General features: G+C 35.5%; 1 protein-coding gene across 3 annotated transcripts in view; it reads right to left on the bottom strand.

Moving 5' to 3' along the window:
- The window catches only part of LOC105463486 (F-box and WD repeat domain containing 7), a 210,782-nt gene that overhangs the window by 121,685 nt on the left and 61,172 nt on the right, over nt 1–27,925 (bottom strand). The window contains exon 1 of one of the 3 annotated variants that reach the window (XM_011710596.2): nt 24,903–24,950. The exons of the other annotated variants lie outside the window; for them this stretch is intronic. The gene's annotated coding sequence lies outside the window, so the exon portion shown is untranslated. Of the gene's footprint in view, nt 1–24,902; nt 24,951–27,925 lie in introns of those variants that run through there. 3 annotated transcript variants of the gene reach the window in all.

Raw genomic sequence — 27,925 nt, 5'->3', positions numbered from 1 at the left:
AGTACTTCAATGAGCACTTCCTTTGAGCATCAGGCTGATGCCTAAAGTTTTGACATTGATTCTCCTATTTCCTAGTTGTGTGATTTTTAGAAAGTTGTAGAATCTCTCTGAGCCTGTTTTCTCATGTTTAAAAATAATCATTAGAGTCTTTCTCATAAATGACATAATTATCACAGATGTGCTTAGTACAGGCCAGGCACAGTGGCTCATGCCTGTAACCCCAACACCTTGGGAGGCCAAGGAGGGCAGATCACTTGAGGACAGGAGTTAGAGATCAGCCTGGACAAAATGACAGAACCTCGTCTCTACTAAACGTACAAAAAAATTAGCTAGGTGTGGTGTCAGGTGCCTGTAATCCCAACTACTTGGGAGGCTGAGGCGGGATAACTGCTTGAACCCAGGAGGCAGAGGTTGCAGTGAGCCGAGATTGTGCCACTGTACCCCAACCTGGGTGACACAGCAAGATGCTTTTTTTTTTTTTTTTTTAAAGTGTTTAGTACAGCACTTGGTCCAAAGTAAGGGTTCAATCAACCAACCTACAAACCATTTTACCAAGGCAACAAAGATGACTGCACACAGCTTATCTAATATACCATATAGGAAGAAAGCACCAATAACGTAATGGCCGCCCTTCTTAAAAGGTGTTTACTAAAAAATATGCTAGGTACTGAATAAACTCCCTAATGACATCATCTTTGTTAGAAAGTCTAGAAAAAAAATGGCAGCACCAGATTTTAATCCCAGGTCTATTCTTTTAACCACTAGGATAATTTCCAGAATTACTATCCTACTTAGGAAATATTGGATATCAAAGAGATAAAACAGTATTCTTAGCAAAGAAATGTTACCCACCCACCCACCCCCAAAAAAAGGCATTAAAAGTTAAAGGAAATGTTTTAAGATCACCTACAACTTGACTCTTTAAGAAATTTCATCCTTCTTCCTAACTTCTATAACTTCAAGGTCAAGTATTCTAATACTTCCCACTGGTAAGGGTAAATTGAAATCTTTTTAATGGACATTTCAAGAGCATGTTTAAGGGACTTTAAAATGTTCTTATGTAATTTGATCAAGGTTATCAAATAGATTAATGGCAAAGCCAAATTAAGTCCAACTCTTTTAATGCTCGATCCAGGGCTCTTTAGAAAAGGCAGCTCCACTGAGGCTAGAACTTCACACTGCCCATTTATTTTACATAAAATACTGTCTAATCACAGTATCATAGTTATCTTTCTAACTTTTATAAAGAGTAGTCAACACTCTGGTGTTTACTTCCTCGTCACCTATTTGCTGAACCCATCACGAAAAGATGCTTTCATGTATGGCACTCCAGTAAAATATATCCATGATTAATTTGCTGGTGGCCCATCATTAAACATTTTCAATATATATGAAATTCAGACACACCCTTGACCAAATCCTAAATGATATTAATGTGCTTATGTTCATCAGTGTTCACAGAAGGGTTTTTTCTTGAAAGTCGGGAGAGTCTATAAATTTTTTCCTGTTGAATAATAAATGATTACAAATACTAGTGTTTAAATTATATTCAATCTTCCATAATTAATGTTTAAAGTATCTGAATTAAAGGAAATGTGCAGACTAGCACAGATAATATTTTCAACTTTCTATAAACACTAAGGCTTCAAACACTACGGGTGACTATTTGAGTATATCAAAAAGGAAAGTTCTCTTAACATGGTGATTTGAATACCACATGTGATGACAATTTTATGCTCAGTTTCTACTATAGTAAATTGTTAATGTTATTTAATTTTTGTAAATGTTTTTAGATGTGGTTGAGAGAAACGGTGTCTCTATCATGGCAAGAACATATATAGGGAATGATAAAGAATTCAGTATTTTTATGTGGCGGAATCTGTATAAAACACTTTACATGAGGTAGTGGTATTGGTGAGGACGTGAGTGGAAGAGAGTTTGTTTTCTAATATAACACCATCAGCAAAACTTTTAAGTAACCAAGTCTTTGACAGCATCTGAGTTTCTATTTTACAGTTAGCAATATTCCTACACTTCTATATTTGAACCAATTATTTGTTTAAAAGGCATAGAAAAGGAAAACAAAAATTATTTTAAAATAATCACTTTGAAATTTATAATACTGGATATTAGATTTTTAATTTGCTATATCCTTAAACACTACTTTAAAATAGCTTTATATATCCTCATCAGTATCCCTTAGAAGTAATACAACTCCTATTTCCTGAATAGTGCTGTACCCATGAAACCACTAAGAAAGTAAAAGACCAAAAAAGGATGCAAAACAACCGTGGTACAACTCAAAGAGGTCAAGAACCTTACCATCATTCTAATTACAGCTAGAGTTTGAAGCTAATGAAATTTACGAATGTGAGGAATATTCCACTTCATTTAGATAACATAGCATAATCACCAATAACTCTCATATTTGAGAGATATACTCTCATGGTCAATACCAGAATATGTTGATGCTGAGCTAGGAATATGGAGCAGAAAAACTATGAATTGATGAGTGAAATAATATATAATCTCTAAAATTTCATGAGGGCACACAACCATCAAATTACTGAGGCTACACACAAAACTTGAAAGAAAGAAAATGAGAAAGAAAAACTAATCTAATCTTTAAAATAAGTGCTGCTGCTTTAAGTGGCTGGCTCACATAAACTCCAGGCTGAAATCACAACATCCATTAGAGTGCTCCACAGCTCAGAGCAAGCAAGCAAGTGGTTGTCAGTGTAGCTAGTAAATCACCTGATCCTATTACAAAATCAATTACTGCAGTGCATTTCCATTGCTACACAATCTGATGATGACAAAATGATATTGGATATCTACTGCAAGGTCAAGAAAACTGCTAAGAACATCTTTAATTGGTCTTTTATTTTTAATCATTTGGTCCTAGTCATAATGCATCCATTTTCATTGCATATTTTTATCTGAAATAAATCTGTGTAGTTACCTTTGGTTGCCTGGGACATTCGATGGATAATCTCTGCAACTGGTCTGATGTATGGCTACAAGAGAACAAATCGGAGCAGCAGGTCGAACGGCTCAACCTCTTCATTAAAGAAGAAATAATGCTGCAGCCACAGCCACACATTGACTTGCTCAATGGATGAGAACTTGACTTAAAAAATCAGAACTGGTGATGTCACGTATATACTCAAAATTGTCAAATTGCCTCATTCTGCAGCTCTTTGGCTGAAAGAAACACTGCTAAAAAAGAATAAAACAACAGCTTTGCTACAGAAGATGCCAGCCACAAACTCATCACCAAGAAAAACTCAATATTAAAAATAGAAGTCTCCCAGTTACTCTTTAGAAAGAAGGTAAGGTGCTTTAATATTTTAAATTGTTTTATATTAAAGCCCAAGTACTTAACAAAGGAGCAAACTCAAGATAAGACACCCCAAAATTATACTAACCACTTTCTGCCTTCCATCAATTTAGATCTGTTTGCCTACTCCTTCAGCTCAGCCTATCCAACCTGTTCCCTCTGTAAATGCACACTATTTCAACAACCAACAGGAATGAGCTCCACCCCTCCCCATCTCCACACACACTGTTCAAGAACCGTTCAATATCTGGAAAAGAACTGCTGCTGCATTGCTTTGAGAAACAACAGGGAGCAAATTACTGGACGGATTCTTTAACTTACCAATCAGAACTGCTGACCTTTTATGACTCTACAATTCAAGAAGCCTGCCAAATACTCACAGTAAGAATAATCAACCAATTTTACTTTTATACTGTAGATTTATTTACAGAACTGTTTTCAATCTTGTTCAATCTACAATACAAAAATATAGGCCTAAGTATTTTTTAAATAAACAAAATGTAGACGTAGCTAATACAAATCTTTGAGGACTGATGAGAGAGGGTAGGAGGGTAACTGAATAAGACATGCAAGTAAAAATTCCCTCTGGATGCTTTATGTAGACTTGAGAAGTAATGGAACAATAAAAATCTATAGCAAAAATATTGGTGCAGATAATGATGTAATAAACAAGCTGGAGAATCCAAGGTGGCTCCTGCTATCATAAATGTTAGAAGAGTTTTAATGAGAAAAAAAGGACATATGGCTATATAGGTAGGTATTGACAACAAGTAAAAAGCCATCAAAAACCTCATTGTTTTGATACTGAATTTTCTCCCACTTACTTATCTGCATTTCATTTAAAAGATTATTTTAAAAACCATGAACCACCCTGAAAACATAAGCAACAATATTAAGTATGTTAGCTATACTATAATATCTTTTATATTTAAGCATTTTACCTTTGCCAAAAATGCACAAAGATATCTGTCTATACCACATAATTAATCCACATTACAATTTCCAGGACAAGGGAGGGTCACATTAATACAAATACTTTATAGTCTTCCCAAATAATCATACTTCAAATTACTATAACTTAAATGAACATTCACAGACCAATGATTGCTAATGTAATAGCACCCTTTTTGGGGAAGATAGTCTAAAAACTAAATAATAGACACCTTGAATTAAAGTACGTATTTTAAAACTTCCCATTGTCTGTGGCACTGAAAGGTTTCTTATTTGTGTATGCAACATGCTCAATTTCTTCCCTGGTTTAAAGCTAAAAAGATCCAGCACTGCTTCTGCCTTCACCTTGCACTGCCCTTTTGATATTCATGTTATACTTAAATCAATTTCCAGAATATCTAAAAACAGGCATGCATTTCACATTCAATTTTTAAAAAATCCTTTGGTAGATAAAGGCTATGGAAACAAACAAGAACAATAATGCAGTAACCTTTTACTCGCCTGCTGGAGGTACTGTCTGCTGCATAGAATTTTAAATCCTCATCTGCAGATGCAATTGAGCTGGGTATTGCCAAGAACTCTGCTTTTCCTGTGCTACTGCTACACAGCTATTCATCGAAAGAGCACATTATGTAGAAAATCTGAAGTACTATCAAATCTGAAATTTAAGTTTCTTAAATGAAAAAAAGAACTTCTAAAATCTAGCTATACTCCTGCTCTGTCACACTTTCAGATGCATGTCAGACACGTTAGGGAAAAATGTCCTAGTCCTGCTGATGTACTCCTAACAAATGGGTAAGCCAGGGAAGCTAAGAGTAGTAATGAAAAAACGCCTCATGCTAACATAAAAACAAGGTATCAGGTATTAAAACCTGGTAGGATTTGTGTTGCCAAAAAATGTATAACCTGTCCATAATAATTTGATATCTGTATTAGTTTTCTAATTAACAAAAGCCTATAAATAAATCATGTGTCTAATATTACCAACAAGCATTAAAAATCCTTGCCATACTGCTATTAATGAAAGTTATCTTACTAGCTATTCAGTCTGCATTACTATTGTTTCTAAAGAAAATTATGAAATAAAAGATTCAAAGGTATAGAATACCTGTGAAATAGCTTGACTTGCAATGTTCCCTCCTCCTCATCCCCCACACCAATATCCCTTGGATCTTATATTAATTACAACTTAAACAGAGTATAAGCAATATGAGATATTCATTATTTATCACTTTCCTCCACATCAGCTAATTTGATGTAGAGTATTATTGATTCTTAGGTTGCAGATAGATGGAGCTGGAAGGCAAACCAACAAAGATAAGGTTTAAAAATTACTAGAAAAAAAAGCATAATATTGTTTATGAAAAAGTTTATAATTAACTTTGTCTAGGTACAGATATGTTTTCAAAGAGGAAACAACATTAATACTTGCTCACTAACAACAATTAAGGATCTTGAGTATTTCTTCAATTAACTAATACATTTGAAAGTTGCTTTCCCCTTTAATTACAAGTAACCGTCAAAACTTGTTTTAAAAATATTTAACAATCCATTTCTATCAAATAATTTTAATTTCCTTAAGATACAAGGTGATCACTTCTCTTAAATGGTAGTCTAAAAGATGTGAAATCTACAAACACAATCCTAAACAAGACATACTTCCTCAATGCTCAAATTTATTTGCATAAGCATAAACTAATTTTTATGGTTCCTCTAAAGGTAAAAATGTATCAAATAAGAATCCGGCTCCCAGAACTCCCAGGACGCTGAGTCAGGTGCGAGTAGATTGCTTGAGCCCAGGAGTATGAGAGCAGTCTGGGCAACATGGTGAACCCTGTCCCCACAAAACATACAAAAATTAGTGGGGCATGGTGGCACTTGCCTGTAGTCCCATCTACTTCCTACTTGGGAAGCTAAAGTGGGAAGATCACTTGAGCCCAGGAGGTGGAGGCTGCAGTGAGCCATGACTGCACTCCAGCCTGGATGACAGAGCAAGACCCTGTCTGGGGGGAAAAAAAAAGTATCAAATAAAAACTTAGCCAATTGACACTATATTTTAAAAATTATTGTTTCATTTAAAAACACTATTTGTCACACATAGTGTCTCAGAGATGACTCCAGCAATTTTCAAAATATGAATCCTGGGAGTTCCTGAGACACTTACATGGAGTCTATAAGATCAAAATTATTTCTATAATAATACTAAGATGTTACTTATGTTTTTTACTCTGTCTCTTGAGTATACACAAAGTAAAGTTTTTGTCAGAGTATATAGCATGTAATATCCTAACAAACTGAATGCAAAAGCAGATATGAGCATCCAACTGTATTCCTGTAAGCCAGACTTTAATTGTGTAAACACGTAATTAGCTGTTATTTTTAAATAGATTTAATAAATGAAAACTATTTAAACTTCTCAGCCTTATTTTCTAATAGGGTAAATATTAAGAGAGATAACCCACATAAATCAAAGTTTTTTGGGGTCTTCAATAATTTTTAAAAGAGAACAAAACAAATTTAGAATCACTAAAAATCTTTGCTCACATTTTCTCCTTAAAATACAGAGTTGGTTATTAAAAGGACTTCAGTAATTTTAAAGCAGTGATTAGAAAAATACTCACTTTAGAACAGCAAGCATAAAATGTTTCTAAATTTTCACTGTCATTATAAAACCCAATTTTTAGCCGTCATTGTTGAGCACAATTGTTATCAGCTGTGTCTCATAACAGTGTTAAATACTAACATCTTTATTTTTTAAGTAGTAGAACAACTACAGTAGTCCATGGAGCAAAATTTAAAAATCTAGCTTATAAACATACATTGAAAAAGGAAGAATATCAGTTGTTAGGAAAACGGAAATGTGACATTATATATTTTTAATATAAAAAGAAATTATAAGAACAGTTTCTAAAACTCATCTTGCCTGTACAAATCACTAGTTTTAAGTAATTTTTTTCCTGAGAAGAAATACATAAACTTTAAATAGAACTTCAAGAACGGATTGTCTTGCAGGATTAAATAAATTAGGAGGAAAAACACTTTCAAGAATACATTAAAGACAATTAGAGAAATTACAGTATAAAAACTTAATTACTGGCCAGGCCAGTGGCTCACACCTATAATCCCACTACTTTGGGAGGCTAAGGCGGGTGGATAACCTGAAGTCAGGAGTTTGAGAACAGCATGGCCAACGTGGTGAAACCCCAGTCTCCACTAAAACAACAAAAAATCAGACAGGCGTGGTGGCACATGCCTGTAATCCCAGCTACTCGGGAGACTGAGGCCGGAGGATCACTTGAACCTGGGAGGCAGAGGTTGCAGTGAGCCAAGATCGCGCCACTGCAGTCCAGCCTGGGCAACAGAGTGAGACTCTGTCTCAGAAAAAAATTTAAAAAAATACTTAATTATCTATGCTGAGAATATGTTAAATGCTTGAAATATTAAGGCTTTACAGTCAAACCGGAAAGATGATTTCTTAATCTTCTTATGCATTAGCCCACATTTTCCCCTGTAAATCCCACGGAGTTAATTTTCAAAGGGGTTCTCCTTGGTTCTGTCCTTAACCAAACCCCACATCACCCCATGTCTTCTAGAACTCTGGTCCATTCAGTCTATTCAGTCATCCATGCAGTCATTCAAATGTTTACTCAGCACCTACCACATGCTTCACAGGTATGGATAAAGAAGATGCAGTCATACAAAAACAGGCTCAAATCTCTCCTGCCTTCATTGAACTTTTATATTTCAAGGAGAAGGTACATAAAAAACAAAAAGAAATACTTTTCTAATAGACGGTGGCAACAGGTAAGGAGAAAAAATACAAGAGGAAGGATGAAATGGCCAGGAAATGCTTCATTTTCTTAATGAAAAAGTAAATCAAATTTTTAAAGATTTAAGGACATTTTTTAAACGCTGAAAGAGTGGTGGCAGCAAAAACGTGGTCAATGAACAAAATTTTGAATTTTTTCAGCACGTGTTGGTTTCTAAAAGAAAAAATATTTTTAGAATTTTTTTGAATTTTTAAATGAAAGTTTTCAAAAAGTAGAGAAAAGACTATAATGAACCTCTATATATCTACCATCACCTATATTTAACAGGTACTAAAATATTAGCAATATTGCTTTATCTATCTTTTATTCATTTTTTCCAAGGTATTTTAAAGTAAATTCCAGACATCGCGTCATTACTTCACTCATCCACATACATCATTATGTATCATTAAATAATTTGGCCACTGCCTTTAATGCTCACAAAATCACTATACACATTCAAACTAAGTATACTTCCATGATATTAGTAAAATACCAGTCAATATTCAAATTCCTCATCTTATTTTAAAAATGTATTTTCTAGTTAATTTGATCTAAACAGAATCCAAAGAACGACCCTTTGTATATAACTATAGTACTGCTTCTTTTATCTCTTTTACTGGAGAGTAACTCCCTAAGTTCTTCTTTTTTTTTTTTTTTTTTTTTTTTCTCCCATGCCACTAACTTGCAGAAACCATGTTAGGTGTCTCATATTCTGAAATTGTCCGTGTTTCTTCACTGTGTCACTTATCTTGTACCCCAATCTCCAATATATCCTACAAATAACTTTCTTTTTCTTTTTGTTATTTTTTTATTTTGCCTACAAATAACTTTTGATAATGACTATTCCAAATTCCAACCTGAAGAGAAATACTAGCAATATAGCATCAGACACAGGAGCTCTTCTAATTCCAGAGAAGTACTTTAAGTCTACTGGAAATTTTCAAACACTAGTTGAACTGAATGCAAAAAAATTTTAACAGGGTGCAATAGCTCTGAAAGGACAGAAGAGGGAACTATAATATTTAGGAATTCCACACTAAACAGCCGTTTTTAAAAAAATTTAAACACTGACTTTCAACTTGGCAGTAGCTAAAAATGTAGAAATAATTACTTTTTTATATATCCTCCTTCCAAAAAACAAACAAAAAAACCTAGAATGCAGAAGAAAGAGATATGGAAGATAAGGATAAAGACTAAATGTATGGATATTTTTAAGTTGTATCCACTAATAAATATTAACCGTTAACAAGAGCTACCATTTAATATTATTCTACCAAACAATGCACTTCCATTGTCCAAATCAATAATTTAAAAAAGCATATGTCTAAATAAAACTAATATATGTGTTTCCTTAAATAACCATTAGTTATAAATTAAAATGTGTTTTTAAAAATTATTCTTTAAGAAAAATCATCAGGAAATCCAGAAATTAAAGGTTTAAATTACATATCCATTTACTCAAAAGGAAGCTGTAAAAAGATTTAATAATGATAATATCTCAAGAATAAGTATATATAGTCTACTAAGATATTTGTTCTAGATACTGATTTTTTAAATCTAAATTTAATTTGTAAAAATATAAATCTGTCACTTTAATTAAAACTACTTTATAACAAGTACAGAATAGAACTGCAAATGTATGCATAAATGACCGCTGTTATACCCAGGCAAGACAGGAGAGTTAGCCACATAACTGCAGGACAGAATTCAGGTAAGCTTTCTGTCACAATCTAAACAAGGATCCCCTTCACTTCAGTTTCCAATAATATCTTCCTCATTTCCTTCAAAGCCCTCACAAGCAGCAGCACCTTTAACATTCACATTTCCACCAACAATCTCTTTATGATGATTTAGGTATTCTCTAAGATGGTACACATTTTCTCTACTGTGCTCCTCACTTCCTTCTGGGGCCTCACCAGCAGAGCCTTTAACATCTGTATTTCTACCATCTGTACATTCAAGACAATCTAGGTTTTCTCTATTATGTTCCTCAGAATTCTACCAGCTTCTGCCAAAACCCCAACTTCAAAGCCACTTTCACCTTTTTAGATATGTGTTACAGCAGCATTCCATTTATAGGTAAAATCTGTATTGGCTATTGTAAGAAATTACTATAAACTTGGTGTATAAAGCAACACAAATTTATTAGCTCATGGCCTTAGCTCATGGCCCCTTCCCTTCATCTTCAAAGCACATCATTCCAACCTCTGCTGCAGTCATTCATCTCTTCTGCCCTGATTGGTTTTGCCTCCCTCTTACAAGGACTCTCTCATTATACTGGGCTCACCTGGATAATCTTCCCATTTCAAAATCCTTAACTTAACCACATATGCAAAGTTCCTTTAGCCATGTCAGGTAACATATATACAGCTTTTGGAAATTAGGATGTGGACATCTTTCAGGGGTCATTATTTGGCCTACCAAAATACAACACAAAAAGCATGAAATATAAAAGAAAAAATATAAACATGTATTCATCAAAATAAACTTTTGAACTTGAGAAGACAATGGTAAAGAAAAAAAGGCAAGCCACAAACTGAAAAAATCTGCAAATAGTTATCCAAAGGACTAGTATTTAGCACATAGAAAGAACTCTTATAATTAAATAATAAGACAAACAATACAATAAAAAAATTAAGTAGTCAGGCACTGTGGCTCAAGCCTGTAATCCCAGCACTTTTGGAGGCTGAAGTGGAAGGATGGCTTGAGGCCAGAAGTTTGAGACCAGCCTGGGCAACAGTCAGGCCCTGTCTCTTAAAAGAAAATATTAAAAAAAAAAAAAAAAAAAAAAAAGTAGCCGAGTGTTATAGTACACATCTGTAGTCCCAGCTACTCAGGAGGCTGAGACAGGGGGATCACTCGAGCTCAGTAGTTCAAGGCTGCCATGAGCTATGATCATACCACCGTACTCCAGCCTAGGAGACAGAGCAAGACTCTGTTTTATTCAAAATAAATAAATAAATAAGCAAAAGATTTGAAAAAATACTTCAACAAAAAAATATGTGAATGGCAAACAAGCATAGGTAAAGATGTTCAACATAATTTGCATTTTCCTAATGATTAATGAATACCACAATAAGACATTATTATACAGCTACTAAAACAAATCAAATTAAAATACTGACCATGCCAAGAATTCTGAGAATATGAAGCAACTGGAATGCTCATACACTGCAAGTGGTAATATAAACTGATACAAACTGTTTGGAAAAGTTTGGCAGTGTCTTATAAAGGTAAACATACACCTACTATATGACTCAGCCATTCCACTTACAGGAGAAATAAGAGCACAAGTCCACATAAAACGCCACACACAAACAATTGTGACCACTTTATTTATAATAGTCAATTATAAATAACTGTTAATAACCCAATTCAGCAATAATAGCTAAATGGAAACAGGCAAAAAACAAATTGTAATATGTACTAAAAATGAATATTCCCCAGTTAAAAAAACAAAAACAAAAACAAAGTATTGATTATTCATCCAACAATACAGGCAAATCTCAAATACATTGAGCTAGGGCTGAAAGAAATCAGACAAAAGAGGGGACACATTATATGATTCTACCTACATAACACTCAAGAAAATACAAACTGACCTACAGTAACAGAAAGCAAATCAGTGGTTGCCTGGGAAGTGGGGAGGGAAGAGATTACAAAGAGGCTTTTGAGGGTGATGTATATATTCATTGTATATATACATTGTGGTGATGGTTTCATGAGTACACATATAGGTCAAAACTCAACAAATTATGCACTAATTAGAATTCAATAAAATGGGATTTTTTTAATTAAAAAATTAGAAGATGAAAATGGAGCAGAGAAATTAAAATCTGAAAACAACTTCTCTAGTAGAATCCTAACAAACAGTCTAGAGACAAAATAAAGAACCTCAAAGACAGCTCAAAAGATAAAAGATGTTGCACTGACACTGTGGAATTTAAGAAAGATTTCTGGATAGAACGTAAGCAAAAGGGTAGTGGTACTCAGTTTCCAATTCATTTCTCTTCTACTCGTATCTTCCCCGCCAATACTAAAAAAAAAAAAAAAAAAAAAAAAAAAAAAAAAAAGCTACTTCAGGAAATTCTTTTAATTTGATGTTTAAGATATACTTTCTTTTTATTTATTTATTTATTTTTTTTGAGATGGAGTCTCGCTCTGTTGCCAGGCTGGAGTGCAGTAGTGCTGTCTCAGCTCACTGCAACCTCTGCCTCCTGGGTTCAAGCGATTCTCCCGCCTCAATCCCAAGTAGCTGGGATTACAGGCACGTGCCACCACGCCCAGCTAATTTTTGTATTTTTAGTAGAGATGAGGTTTCATCATGTTGGCCAGGCTGGTCTTGAACTCCTGACCTCATGATCCACCTACCTCGGCCTGCCAAAGTGCTGGGATTACAGGCGTGAGCCACCGCACCTGGCCTAAAATATACTTTCTAAACAGGTTGACACAGTGGTCAAAAAGAAACTATACTAGTGACGGAGCACATCTATTTTCATCTTTTAAGAGCATCTAATATATTTTTTCACTTGCTTTTATATTCCTAACTCTGAAGAGGTAGAAGATATGTATCATATTAGTCAATTAAAAAGAATGAGCTAGATATACATCATCCGACATGGTAAAGAGACTATTAAGAAGTCAACACATATAGGCTCTAGGTCAGATATGTCTTAGCAGCCAATATTGTATCAGACAAGCCACCATTTCACACACATCCATTTACACATTTAAAAATGAGAGCACAGTTAACATCATGCTGGCATGTTACCACAGTCCCGTATCTACCTTTCAGAGAATCAAACAGTATGACACACATAAAATTCCTTTGTAAATCAGCTCTATTAAGACTAAACTAACTTACTTCTAACTGGGAAAAAGAGCTTGCAGTATGGATATAAGAAACTAGGCAGGAAAGAAAGAGAGGTGGGGGTAGGATCTTGTAATGAAGAACCACCCAGCTATGTTCAGCTTGCTATGCCACTTCTATGGACCACAGGAAAGTTTCATCATAAATAAGAGATAAACAAACAATTCAATTTTTTCCACTTTATAGCACAACTGAAAGCAAGACCAATACAGCCCTAACACAGGTTGACAACCACAATTGTTCCCCAACTGACATAACTTATAGAAATTAGGATCTAACTACTTCCTCTCTGTATATTCACTCCAAGGTGCAGTGAAATGGCCCCCTAGGAGAGGTGAGGAGCCCTGCCTAGGAAAGTGGTATTCTCTACTGTCTAAGTTACTACTCAAAACAGTACAGCTAGTTCAGACTATAACTACAGCACGACTTTACTACTGACACCAGCATTCAATCTACCACAAGTGCTACAAAGTATTTAAACCAGAGAGATAACATCATTATCATCATATTTTCAAAACCATCAGCACTTCCACTTTTTCCAATCAACCTAATTCAATAAAATAGAGTACCCATTTTTACACAAGCTTCCACCTAGTAAACACAGATTTTATCACTACTCCATCTCTTTGGAGCAAATAAGGTACTACAGTACCACAGCCAAATCAGCTACAACAGTAGCCATACTGTTGTACGTATACATACACAGAGCAAACTCAACAGTCATTCCAAGACTCTTTATAAACAGCAATTAATTCATACACCCTGGTGATCAATGGAGAGTCACATCACAGGCAGACTGCCCTTATATTCATACAGCAGCGATTCCAAACCAAGGGGCAGGGCAGGAAGTACACTAGTCCCCCACTTATCCACAGAGGATATGTTTCAAGACCCCCCAGTGGATGCTCGAAACCACAGATAGAACTAAACTCTATATATACTATGTCTTTTCCTATACATATATACTTATTTGTTTAATCTGTAAATTGGGCAAAGTAAAAGATTAACAACAATAAAAAGAACAATTAAAATATAATGTAATAAAGTTATATGAATGTGGTCTCTCAAAACATCTTATTGTACTATAACCACCTATTTTCAGACCGTAGATGACCATGGATAACTGAAATTGTGGAAAGCAAAACTGTGGATAAGGGGGACTACTATATATGAAATACAGAATAGCCAAATTCATGAAGACAGAAAGTAGATTAGATACTGCCAGGGACTAGGGGAAGGGAAATGGGAAATTACTGCTTTGTAGGTACAGAGTTTCTGTTTGGAATGATATAAAAGTTCTGGAAAAAGTAGTAATAAATGAACAACACTGTGAATGTAACTGTGCCACCAAATTGTACAGCTAAAATGGCAAATTTTATTTTATATGCATTTTACCACATTTTTAAATTTTTTTTTTTTTTTTTTTTTTTTGAGACAGAATCTCGCTCTGTCGCCCAGGCTGGAGTGCAGTGGCGCGACCTTGGCTGGCTCACTGCAACCTCCGCCTCCCGGGCTCACGCCATTCTCCTGCCTCAGCCTCCCGAGCAGCTGGGACTACAGGCGCCCGCCACCATGCCCGGCTAATTTTTTTTGTATTTTTAGTAGAGACGGGGTTTCACCGTGTTCGCCAGGATAGTCTTGATCTCCTGACCTCGTGATCCGCCTGCCTCGGCCTCCCAAAGTGCTGGAATTACAGGCGTGAGCCACCGCGCCCGGCCATTTTTAAGTTTTTATAAACCTATTATACATTACTAAAATTAAACAATAACCTTAATGATATATGCCATGTTCATAAGTTAGAAGACTATTAATACGTTAATTTGTATGTCATAACACATATTAAAAATTGTACAATATGTACATTCTCAAACTCCATTATAAACCCAACAATACAGCATCATAATTTTTGCTTCAAGTTATATGTACTTGTTTTTAAAATAAGGAAAAATACAGTTTATAAAAATTAGAGTAAATTATGTATTTATAGTTTTGATGTTGATTTCCTCCTGCAGATGGCACTTGCCATCTGCTGCCATTTCCCTTGAAATTGATTCCTTTAGAACTGCTTGCAATGGTGGTTGGCTGGTGAAAAATTCCCAGTTTTGGTTTATCTGAACATGTATTTATTTTACCTTCACTTCTAGCTGAACACAGAATTCTTACTTGATAGCTTTTTGCCTTTCAGGTCAATATACCATATTCATGGCTAGAGGTCGCCATTGTTTCTGGTAAGTTATTTCTGGCTACTTTCAAGAAATTCTCTGGCATTGAGCAATTTGACCACTTATGTGCTTACATCTGTTTTCTGTGTGTGTTTATCCTGCTCGAAGTTTGCTGAGCTTCCTGGATACGTAAATTGACACTTTCCACCAAAGTTGGGGGGTGGGTTTCAGCCATTATTTATTCCCAATTTGAGACTCCATTTAGATACATGTTCAAGCACTGTATTACTCCAAAGGTCTCTCAAACTCTGCTTATTTTTCTCCATTCTTTCTCTTCAGATAGATGACTTTTATTAATCTATCTTTAACTGATTTTTTTGCCATCTCCAAACAACTGTTTCGCTTATTTAATTTCATTTCATGGGCCAAGCACAGTGGCTCATGCCTGTAATCAAAGTACTTTGGGAGGCTGACATAGGCAGATCACCTGAGGTCGGGAGTTCGAGACCAGCCTGGCCAACATGGTGAGACCCCCGTCTCTACTCTACTAAAAATACAAAAATTAGCCAGGCGTGGTGGCACACGTCTGTAATCCCAGCTACCCGGGAGGCTGAGGCAGGAGAATCGCCTGAACCCAGGAGGCGGAGGTTGCAGTGAGCCGAGATCGTACCACTGCACTCCAGCCTGGGCGACGGAGCAAGACTCCGTCGCAAAATAAAATAAAATAAAATTTAATTTAATTTTAAAATTTCATTCCATTTACTGATCTCAACCCTAAAATTCTCTTTTGCTTCTTCTTTATAGTATCTGTTTCTCTGTTTTGATCTCCTATCTATTCATTCAACAAGACTTCATTGCTTTTTATTTGCATTATTTTTTATTGCTGTACTGTAAATTTTATTATGTTTTTTCCCAACTATTTTTGAACCATGGTTGGTTGAATCTGCAAATGCAGAAACATGGAAACAGAGGGGTGACTGTATTTTTCTTTAATCCTTTGAACATAGGATTCCTTAAATTATTCTGACTATATTTAGGGCTACTTTAAAGTCTGCCTGCTAAATTCAATATCTAGCTATACTCAGGGTTAATTTCTATTGAATGACTTTCTTTACCTGAAAATGAGTCATACTTCCACTTTATTTGCATATCTAATAATTTTTTGGTTGAAAATGCATATTATAAATAGCAAGTTACAGCAACCAGATTTTGTTGCAATCTTTCAAAGGACCATTTGGTTTTCATGTTGTATGATTTGAATGGGCTTATACGGACTCAAACTGCAAACTTCAGTAAGTCCTCACTTAATATCGTCGATAGGTCTTGGAAACAGCAACTTGAAGCAAAACAACAAACAGCAAGGTCCTTGAATACTGTCATTTCCTTTAACTTAGTTTTGTTATAAAACTGATGAGGAAAAAAATGTTCTGTTATACATTGTTTCCTTTAAAGTCAGATTCCAAGAACCTATCAATAACGTTAAGTGAGGACTTACTGGGTGTCTCCCTTGTGGTAAGCAACAATGATTTTGCTTAGTTCTTTCACCTTCCAGCTGCTTCCTCCTTCTAATCTGATGCCCAGGGCATCCCCTCTGCACTGGGTAGTCTGGTGGTCAGTGAAGGAACTGGGCAGAGATTATACTCAGATGTGTAGCCTACATCCTCTGATGTTATCTTGCTTTCAGTGTTTGTTCCCTAAATTTTAACTCTTCTGTCAACAATATGTTCTGTGCTCTGATACCTCAAGCCAGCTGTTGGCCACGCGAATTGCCTGCAAGTTGAGAAATGTACTGTCAAAAAAAGAAGCAATCACAAACCCCACATGGTTCAATTCTTTCAGGAGCAGATTCCGCTCTTGTTTCTACCTGTTTTGACACTGGGTCCTCTGCAGTCTCCCCTATGCATGTATAGTTTCGTGATTAGCCATGATTTGGATAGAGTTTACATTCAGATTTTGGATCTTACTGATTGCTTCCATGATTTCCCTGAGTAAATTTCCAACTGTCAGGCTACCCGTAACTTCTTTCCTATGCCACTGAACGATAGGAGGCGAAAATATAAGCAAGAAAGCCACAAACATACAATTACACATTGCAGTTGGAGGCTCTCATCTGGTTTCTGCCTTCTTTGGTTACTTTCCATTGCTTTTAAAACAGTTAAAGTTTTTCTTTCAATATTTTGTCCAGATTTTATAACTGTTACCAGAAAGATGGTTCACTCAACCACTTCACTAGCATCCTTCAAAGAATCATCTCAAAATTCTAATTAATGAAAAATTTCTCACACCCTTGATTTTTACTCCTTCCTATTCCTTCCACCAACTTAAAATCTTTACCTCATCAGACAAGAATTTAAAGTACTCCCACTTCCATTTCTAGTCTTTTTTTTTTTTTAATCTCACATAGTACACTGAGTAATCTTTTGTCTGGCATATTACTTGTATCATTATAAAGAATGTTTTTGGCCGAGTGTGGTGGCTCATGCCTGTAATCCCAGCACTTTGGGAGGCTGAGGCAGGTGGGTCACTTGAGGCCAGGAATTCAAGACTAGCCTGGTCAACATGGTGAAACTCCGTCTATAATGAAAATACAAAAATTAGCTGGGTGTGGTGGCGGGCGCCCATAATCCCAGCTACTCGGAGGCTGACGCACGAGAACCACTTGAATCCAGGAGGCAGAGGTTGCAGTGAGCCAAGACATCACACCACTGCACTGCAGCCTGGGCGACACAGTGAGACTTTCTGTCTCAAAAAAAAACAAACAAAACAAAACAAAACAAAAAAAAAACAGTCTGTGAATATCAGGAAACATGTCATCAGAAACTTAGTTGTAAGTTTCAACTCCACCACTACCCATAAAACCATAAGGAAATCACAATCTCTGTGATCTTGATTTCCACCATCTGTAGACAAAAATGTCATCTTCCTCATTAGTCAAACTTAGGACCAAAATATGACAACTAATATTAACAAGTGTAGACAAGAAGTGGTCAGAGATATTACAGCGCTTGTGACATGAGAATAGGTGGACAGTTAAAACCATTATCTTAACAACAACAACAAAAAAATTGAACGGATTGGATAGCTCAGATAAGGAGTTCGTTCATGATTCAAAAAGCATTTACTTAGTTCCAACCATGTATCAAGCATTGTACAAGACAAGCTTTTCCACTGGGAAGTAACAATTTTGGGGTGCTAAGGACATGGCGATTGAGATAGTGGTAAAACAGGTCACCAAGAAAAATGTGGTATTTCTGAGTCATCAACTTTGTGATAATCTACATAATGAACAGGAGACCTATTCCTCAAAATGATGTGTAATGAAAAAGAGCTAAGAGCAAAGCTTCAACCCAATTTATACATAAGTGGTATATAAAAGAAGAAAGCAATAACAAAGAAAACAAACATTTAGCCAGAGAGAGGAGAAAAACCATTAAGGTTTATTACAGAAGACAAAGGAGAAGTGAATGTTAAGAAGCAGCAAAAAAACAAACGCTAAAAAAGACAGGAAAGGATGAAAAGTGAAAAGACAAAGATTTAGCCATTTGGAACTCAGTTTTATCTTCGAAATAATAGCATGTTTACAGCCAGATCCATCCAGCTAATGTTTATCTACCTGGTTAAGTAAGAAATGTGTTTACTTACACTTAAGAAAGCAGAACACCAGCAGAAATAATAGCAAACTTCAGAAAGTAGTTGAATAAGAGCTGAGAAATTGGAGACACCTAGAATGGACTAAAAATCAAACAACCTTGGAAATAATGGGAAGGAAGTAAGGTACTTTTCAAGATTAAGTCTGATAAGGCAGAGAACCCAGCATGAAGCATAAGAGGAAGAAAAATGGTAGAAGAAAGAAGGGCTAAGATTAAAAACAGAGATAATAAGCTTTTGGCCGGGCGCGGTGGCTCAAGCCTGTAATCCCAGCACTTTGGGAGGCCGAGGCGGGCGGATCACAAGGTCAGGAGATCGAGACCACAGTGAAACCCCGTCTCTACTAAAAATACAAAAAATTAGCCGGGCGCGGTGGCGGGCGCCTGTAGTCCCAGCTACTCAGGAGGCTGAGGCAGGAGAATGGCGGGAACCCGGGAGGCGGAGCTTGCAGTGAGCCGAGATCGCGCCACTGCACTCCAGCCTGGGCAACAGCGTGAGACTCCGTCTCAAAAAAGAAACAGAGATAATAAGCTTTTGAAATGAAAACACTTTATTCTTTAAGACGGACTGACGAAAAAAGGGTACAAAATATGCAGTGAAAAAGGAGTAAGAGAATTAGGGATCAGACTGGTCATTTAAGCACAGTAGAATGGTTCCAAATAACGTGCGAAATGAAACAGATCAAAAAGATAAAAATTACCAGGAAGGAACTTGGATAAACTAGGAAAGGAAAATGTGAATTTGTACTAGAAACCTCTCAAGACAGGAAACTGATGAAACTCTAGCAACGCTAGGCAGCCCATGAAGAGGAAACAAAAGCAGAAGAAATGAACAGTTGTAATTACATAAAATAACAGATTAGAAATTGTGTGAAGACAGTTAAAGAGAGTTTGGAAATCTCAAGTATTCAAAATAATAAAGTCAAGACGTCTATGTATGTGGCTTAATCTGGATTAAGTTTTTCATTAAAGAAGTGAATACTGAAAAAAAGCTTTTAAGAAATATTCTCTGCAATGATGTGGTTACTGCAATAACTTCACATTGGAAGAAAAAGGGGTATTACTGTTCAATGGTTTGCAGACATTTGTGCAAAAACAGTATTGGCAATTAGAATAATCCAAGTCCAGTTGAGCCTTTCTGAGTAAGATTAGTAATCAACAATCCATCTAATGAAGAACAATTTAATTGTTCTATTCATATAACCAGAACCAGTACCTCCAAGGTGTATTATGGATCAGCAGAGCAGCAAAGCTGGACATGCCCTGAGAAGCTGTGCTACCTGTTATATATGGAAGCCTCTATAGACTCTAGTGACAAATTAGTAGCTTAAAGGGTACTTACCTTGAAGAGAAAAAAAAAAATCTCTATTGACATTACAATCCTATTTAAAATATAAATACTTAAAGAAAATTAATGTATACTCAATTATTATGATAGTAAGCACACAGAACAAGAGAAGGGAAGAGGAAAGAATACGATATAAAAGCTATTTTGCATTAATTCAGCCATAGATAGGTCACCAAAATCCTCTTAATTACCACATTTGATATAAACCATTGGAGGTAGCTCTCAATTATGTCTTTTCCTTACTTTCAAGAGTATTGAAAATTTAACAACATCATGAGTAAGCTTTTCATTTCCTTTTCCATTGCTAAATTTCCATGGAAACTATAACATAAACTATAAGAACATCAATATATAGAACAATATTACCCATCTGGCCAGGCACGGTGGCTCATGCCTGTAATCCCAGCACTTTGGGAGGCCAAGCAGGTGGATACCTGAGGCCAGGAGTTAGAGACCAGCCTGTCCAACGTGGTGAGACCCCATCTCTACTAAAAATACAAAAATTAGCTGGACATGGTGGCGTGCGCCTATAATCCCAGCTACTCGGGAGACTGAGGCAGGAGAATTACCTGAACCCCAGAGGCAGAGGTTGCAGTGAGCCAAGATCATGCCACTGCACTCCAGCCTGGGTGACAGAGACTCCTTCTCAAAAAAAAAAACAAAACAATATTACCCATCTAATAGGCACTCAAGTGACTGTTAGCCAATGAACACCATGATTTTAAATCGACTAACAAGAATATCAGTGATCTTAGCACTATAAAATCTCATCCAAATAGGCCTTTCGTTATTTTAAGTTGACAAAGAATACTGTCAGATAACACGAAAGGTAAGAATAGTCAATTCCCCTAATAAAACCACATCTAGCGTATTTATATTACAACCACAACCTCACACAGAAAGCTAATGCTTTAAAGATGAGTGACATTCCATTGTTACACACCATTTCTCCAGAAACTAAATTAGGCATTATAGGCCAAAATATCATGAAATATACCTTCAACTGACCACATAACGTCACATAACGATAAAAAAAAAAATAAGGAACTAAACTGGTACCTTAAAAATTAAAGACACTGGCCGGGCACAGTGGCTCATGCCTGTAATCTCAGCACTTTGGGAGGCAGAGGCGGGTGGATCACCTGAGGTCAGGAGTTCCAAGATCAGCCTGACAAACATGGTGAAACCCCATCTCTTCTAAAAAATACAAAAATTAGCCAGGTTTGGTGGCACATGCCTATAATCGCAGCTACTCAAGAGGCTAAGGCACGAGAATCGCTTGAACCTGGGGGGCAGAGGTTGCAGTGAGCCAAGACTGTGCCACTGAATTCCACCCTGCGCAACAGAGCAAGACTCCATTTCAAAAAAAAAAAAAAAAAAATTAAAGACATTTACTTAATAGAGGAAAAACTTACATATTCCATACATAAGTTTACAAAGAAATCAAAATATCATTGCTTAAAAATAAACTGTACGATTAAAATCAGTGAGATTATCAAAATCTATTCCTTCTTCACAAGAAAGATAAGCACCTGATAATCCTTAGTCTAAAAAGCAATGGTTTCTTAAGCTATGAAATGAAATATGCAGTAATTGTCATAATAAACTAAAGTATTGATAAGGTTTGGCTGTGTCCAAACCCAAATCTCATCTTGAACTGCAGTTCTCACAATCCCCACGTGCTGTGGCGGGACCCAGTGCAAGGTAATTGAATCACGGGGATGATGACCTCCATGCTGTTCTCGTAATAGTGACTGAGTTCACACAAGATCTGATGGTTTTATAAGGGGCTTTTCCCCCCATTCACTCTGCAACTTCTCCTTGCTGTCACCATGTGTTTGCTTCCCCTTCTGCCATGATTATAAGATTCCTGAGGCCTCCCCAGCCCTGAGGAACTGGAGTCAATTAAACCTCTTTCCTTTATAAATTACCCAGTCTTGGGTATATGTCTTTATTAGCAGCATGAGAACAGACTAAAAACACCTATTAAGGATGGCCCCTCCCTTCTTCAATCCAAGAAAAACTACATAAATTCACAAGACTAATATCAATAAACATATCACGCACAGCTAATATTTTCACAGTAACACATGGGATCAAAACATAGGTTTTGCTTAAAACAATTAGCTGAGGAACTGAAGCACAAATACAAGGATAATTGCCTCCTTTGGGCTTTGACTGTCAAACACAGAAAATGCCAATGCTTTTTTGTAGTCCTATGACAATTAAAACTTTGTCATAGACCTAGGCTATCAATGAGTATTTATTTAAAAACAAATCTGCAATATAACACCAAAAGAACAAGCAACAAAAGGAAAAACAGATCAGTTGAACTTCAGAATTAAAACTTTTCTGCTTCAAAGGACACCATCATAAAAAGTAAAGAGATAATCCATAGGAGAAAATATTTGCAAATCATATATGTGATGAAGGACTAGTTTCCAGAAGATATAAAGAATGTTTACAATATTCAACATTAAAAAGATAATCCATTATTTTTAAATGGGCAAAGGAGTTGAAAAGATATTTCTCCAAAGAAGATACACGGTCAATAAGCATGTGAAATGATGCTTATCATAGGTCATTATCAAAATCAAAATCAAAATCACAATGAGATACAACTTCATACCTACTAGAATGGCTGAAATACAAAAGACTGACAATAAGTGTTTATGAGGATGTGAAGAAATTACAATCCTCATACATTGTTGGTGGCCCTGTAAAATGGTACAGCCATTTTGACAGTTCCTCAAAGAGTTACACACAGTTACTATATTTTCGAGCAATGCCACCCCATCCAAATATACTCAAAAACATATCTATACAAAACTTATATAAGAATGTTCATAGAAAAGCATTCCTAGGGCCGGGCGCGGTGGCTCAAGCCTGTAATCCCAGCACTTTGGGAGGCCGAGACGGGCGGATCACGAGGTCAGGAGATCGAGACCATCCTGGCTAATATGGTGAAACCCCGTCTCTACTAAAAATACAAAAAACTAGCCAGGCGAGGTGGTGGGCGCCTGTAGTCCCAGCTACTCGGGAGGCTGAGGCAGGAGAATGGCGTAAACCCGGGAGGCGGAGCTTGCAGTGAGCTGAGATCCGGCCACTGCACTCCATCCTGGGCGACAAAGCGAGACTCCGTCTCAAAGAAAAAAAAAAAAAAAAAAAAAAAAAGCATTCCTAATAGTCAAAAAAAGAAGTGGCTATAACTCATTAACTGATGAATACATAAATGATATACAAAGAAATACTCAGCCACAAAAATGAAACACTGATACATGCAACAACATGAGTGAAGCTTTAAAATATCATGCTAAGTGAAATAAGCCAGACACAAAGGACACACATTGTATGATTCTATTTTTATAAAATGCCCAGAATAGGCAAATCTATATAAACAAAGCATATTAGTGGTTGCCTAGGGCTGGATGATAAAGGGTATCGAGAAGAAGGATGATGAAAGTAACCTAAGATTACACAGTACTGGTGGTTGCACAACTTGGTGAATAAATTAAAATATCACTGAATTGTACACTTAGAGATGAAATTTCCTGGTATGTAAATTTCATCTCAATAAAACTGTCACTAAAATTAATAAATTTGCTAAGATGAAATATACATGATAAGCACATAATGCAAAGACGACTGCTTCCCTCTAACTGAAATATATGCATCAATAGGGGAAAAAATGACAATAAGTTACTCTTTTCTACTTAATACATCTCCAGAAATCAGTTACCACCTTCTAAAGTAGTAAAAATCTGTTTAAGAGATCTCTGTGGCATCATTTGTTCCTAAAAGTAGTTATATTTATTACAAATGTACAGTAAACAGAACAGTGTAACTGTTGAACATTTTGGCATCTACTGTGGTTACTATAAAATTTAAGAAAAATAATTTGGTCAAATATTTGCTGTTTCAAACACATTAAAAAGTATAATAAAAGAAGCCAATGCTTATCACTAAATATTTTCTCCTTAATCTGTTACTGACTATATTAAAAACAACAACCAAAAGCCTATATTATGACACATCATTATGCAATGTCTCAGCACTTCTTTCTCATTTTGAAGCATATTTAATAACTTTAAAATCTATTATGATTAACAAAAGCATTTTGTATCTATATAATCATAATACACAAGTATAAAATACTACGTAATTGAAGTAAAATACATTCTGAGATTGACTCACCTACCTTTACTCAAAAATGAAAAAGTCAAAGCTTTATCTATGAAATCATAAGTTTATGAAATTCTTAACTATAGACACCTACATAATTTTTCATATTTTAGTCTTGGAACAAAGAATAATCTAGATAGGAAATGCATACATGCTGACCACAGTATTTGGCTCATGTTGGCATGCTGCAGCAAATAGGACCTAAATACAAGGAGGAGTCAAGTAATGGATGGCTAAAGAAGAAATCTGTATTAGTGTTTTCACACACAAGAAATAATACAAAATCTCAAGTAGGGGAAATCCTGTTTTATTCATAAAGTATTAGCATTCCTGCTCACTAAAACAATTTCTTTCCTTGAACTCTTAATATTAAGGCTGTACACTTGAAAGAATTTCTGGACACAACATAAAGAGCAAGAGAGAAAATGATTGGAATAGGTTTAAGGAGACAAAAATTCTAGTAACCAAGTAAAATTTAAAATATTAATTATAACTGTAATTTACACTCATTATTATAAATGTCATTCATGTAGCATATGTGTAAACTTAAGTTACATACAAAATATTTAACATGGAGAATATTTACTTACCAAATATTTAGATAGCCTTTTCAAAATCCTGCTGGTGGTTGAGATTCCCTATATAATAAAATTTTTTTTAAAAAAAGAAGATGAAACCATTTTCAACTTCAGAGTTATACCTACTCTGTAATGTCTACCCAAGGATTCCATTTAATGAGGGTAATCTGCTTCAGTAAAACAGTTTAAAACCCCAACCATACGCTAAAACTTCGGCATATTACACATATGAAATAATTTTTTCATAGCCTTACAATTTAAATGTTATAGGTAATATATAGAGATGCTAATGAATTATAAAGACACTGGCAGAATTTACTAGACCATGTAAAGAATGAGCTCTATCAAAACTTAGACAAAAAATTATAGATCAAGACAACAGCATACTAACAATGTCTTAGGGAAGCATTCATGCATTCAGTTCTTCCTGACAATCAACATATAATGTAACACATTCTGGTATCTAGTTACCATCTTTTAAGTGGCACCTAGACAATCTAACTATAGAGTCTACTGAGTTAAAACAGAGCCAATGAAGTGGGAATATATTTCACACAGTATTCATTCTATGTTTGTCAAAAAATTAACATGAGGAAGCATTTTAAAATCCATCCTATGTTGGTACTTTAAAATAAAAATATTTTATGCATAACAAAAAGAAATGTATAACGGGCAAATCAATTTTACTATTTACAAAAGCTAGCTGTTAATAATTTTATAATAAGCTTATAGTACAAATCCTTTCCATCAAGTCTCAAGTCCAATTTATTTCAAAAATCTAGAATAAAAAGCACTAAATAATATTTATGAAGCTCTTCTTGTCTGCCAGGCAATTTACTTTGTATTTCAAAAAGCATATACATACATTTTTTAATCACCTCATGCCTCACAGACATTAAGTCATCAGCTTAAATACAGTAGCTGCATTTGATGATAAAACTCAGTGTTTTTAAACTACCAGTATGACTCCCCAAACACAAAATGTAACAAGACATAAAATGACATATTAAGTAAAACTGACTGCCCTCTCTAAAGTCAGGAATAAAGCTGTTTTTAAATTCCTCTTAAAGAATCTCCATAGTGAAAATCACCTATCATAACTAGCAGGAAATGTTGCCATACTAGAAATTATAGTATCACATATAAAAATAAAAATGTTTTCTCATGAGTAAGCCGTATCAATAGATTTTCTATGACTACTACTGTTAAAATCAAAATCAGTAAAATGAGTAACATCTATCCACAAGCCACAGAAAAGGTGGGGAAAAACTAAGGTATATTAGAGACCTATATATAAAATTTTAAATAATAAAGCTTATATAGTGACGAGATAAATACTGTCATGATATTTAGGCATAGATTTAATGCACAGCACAGAAAAAAAAAACTGAATTTCATTACAAACAAACTAAATTTCATTACAGTTACAGGGAGGGAGGGAGGGAGGAAGGAAGGAGGAAAGGAGGCAGGGAAGGGGGAGGGGGAGGGAGGGATGGGAGAGGGAGGGAAGGAGGAAGGGAAGGGAAGGGGAAGGGGAAGGGGAAGGGAGGGGGAAGGGGAAGGGAAGGGAAGGGAAGGGAAGGAGGGAGGGAAGGAAGGAAGGAAGGAGGGAAAGAGGGAAGGAGGAAAAGAAAGAAATGGCTGGCACAATGGCTCACACCTGTAATCCCAACATTTTGGGAGACCCAGGCAGGGGAATTGCTTGAGGCCAGGAGTCCAAGACGAGTGTGGGCAACATAGTGAGACTCTGTCTCTACAAAAAAATTTAAAAATTACCCAGGTGTGGTGGCACATATGTGCAGTCCCAGCTACTCAGAAGGCTGAAGCAGGAGGATTGCTTGAGCCCAAGAGTTCGAGGCTGCAATAAGCTATGATAAGGCCACTGCACTCCAGCCTGGGTGACAGAGCGAGACCCTGTCTCTTAAAAAAAAAAAAAAAAAAAAAAAAAAAAAGAACCAAGAATGGGCTGCCCTTGGGGAAAGAGGATCTAGGATCCAGTTGGTGCAGCTTATGGCTTGTCCCTGTGTGTACAGTTGTTAAATTATTCTTTTATTTTTATTTTTAAAAAGTTATCCTTTAAATAGATGATACAGGCATGGAGCTTAAAAGGAAACCTCAAAAGGCACAAAGGATTTGTCTCATTTTAAGTGAAAAAATACTGTATCAACATCAAGTAATTAAACATTTCTTTGTTTGAATATCATTAAGAAAAATTAATAAAATTAAATAAATTAAAAATGAAAACACAAGCTACAGTGTAGGAGAAAATATTAGCAATGCACATGTTCAACTAAAGACTCGCACCCAAAATATTCTTTAAAAACACTTCAACTGATCTAAAAAGACAAACAGATTTTTAAGATAGGCCAAAGACCGAAGAAAACTTCAAAAAGACATACTATTACCCTCCAAAATGACTAACTTTTATCTAAAAAATAGACAATACCAAATGTAAGCAAAAATGTGTAGCAACTGACATTCTAAAATACTGCAGGTAAAAATGTATAATAATATAATATAAACAGTATGGAAAACTGGAAGTATCTACTAAAGCTGAAGATATAACCAAAGACTAAGTGATACTACTCCTGAGCATACACTCAAAGGAAATGTATACATTTATGCACAAAAAAAAATGTACAAGAATTATCACAGCAGCATTATTTGTAAGAACCCAAAATTGATATAATTTGAATGTCCATCAGCAGAAGGGAGAAATAAACTGTAAGTATATTCACACAAGGAAACCCTAAACCTCAGTGAAAATGAAAAATGCTGTAAGCCAAATATCCATCTCAAAAACATATTGCTGTGGGAAAGAAGCCAGTTTAAAAAAACTTATAAATCATACAGTCTTACATACTATATGATTTATTTATAAAAATTCAAAAACAAGCCAAGCTAATCTCTAATTACAAAGTCAGAATATTAGTTACCTTTCATGTAAAGGAATATGACAGATACAGGGAACTTCTGAGGAGCTGACATCTTGATCTGGGTTGTGGTTACAAAAGTGTGTTCACTTTGTAAAGTTC

This window comes from Macaca nemestrina, chromosome 3 (assembly GCF_043159975.1).
Source record: "Macaca nemestrina isolate mMacNem1 chromosome 3, mMacNem.hap1, whole genome shotgun sequence".
NCBI lineage: Eukaryota > Metazoa > Chordata > Mammalia > Primates > Cercopithecidae > Macaca > Macaca nemestrina.
This window is presented reverse-complemented; position numbering and strand designations above follow the sequence as displayed.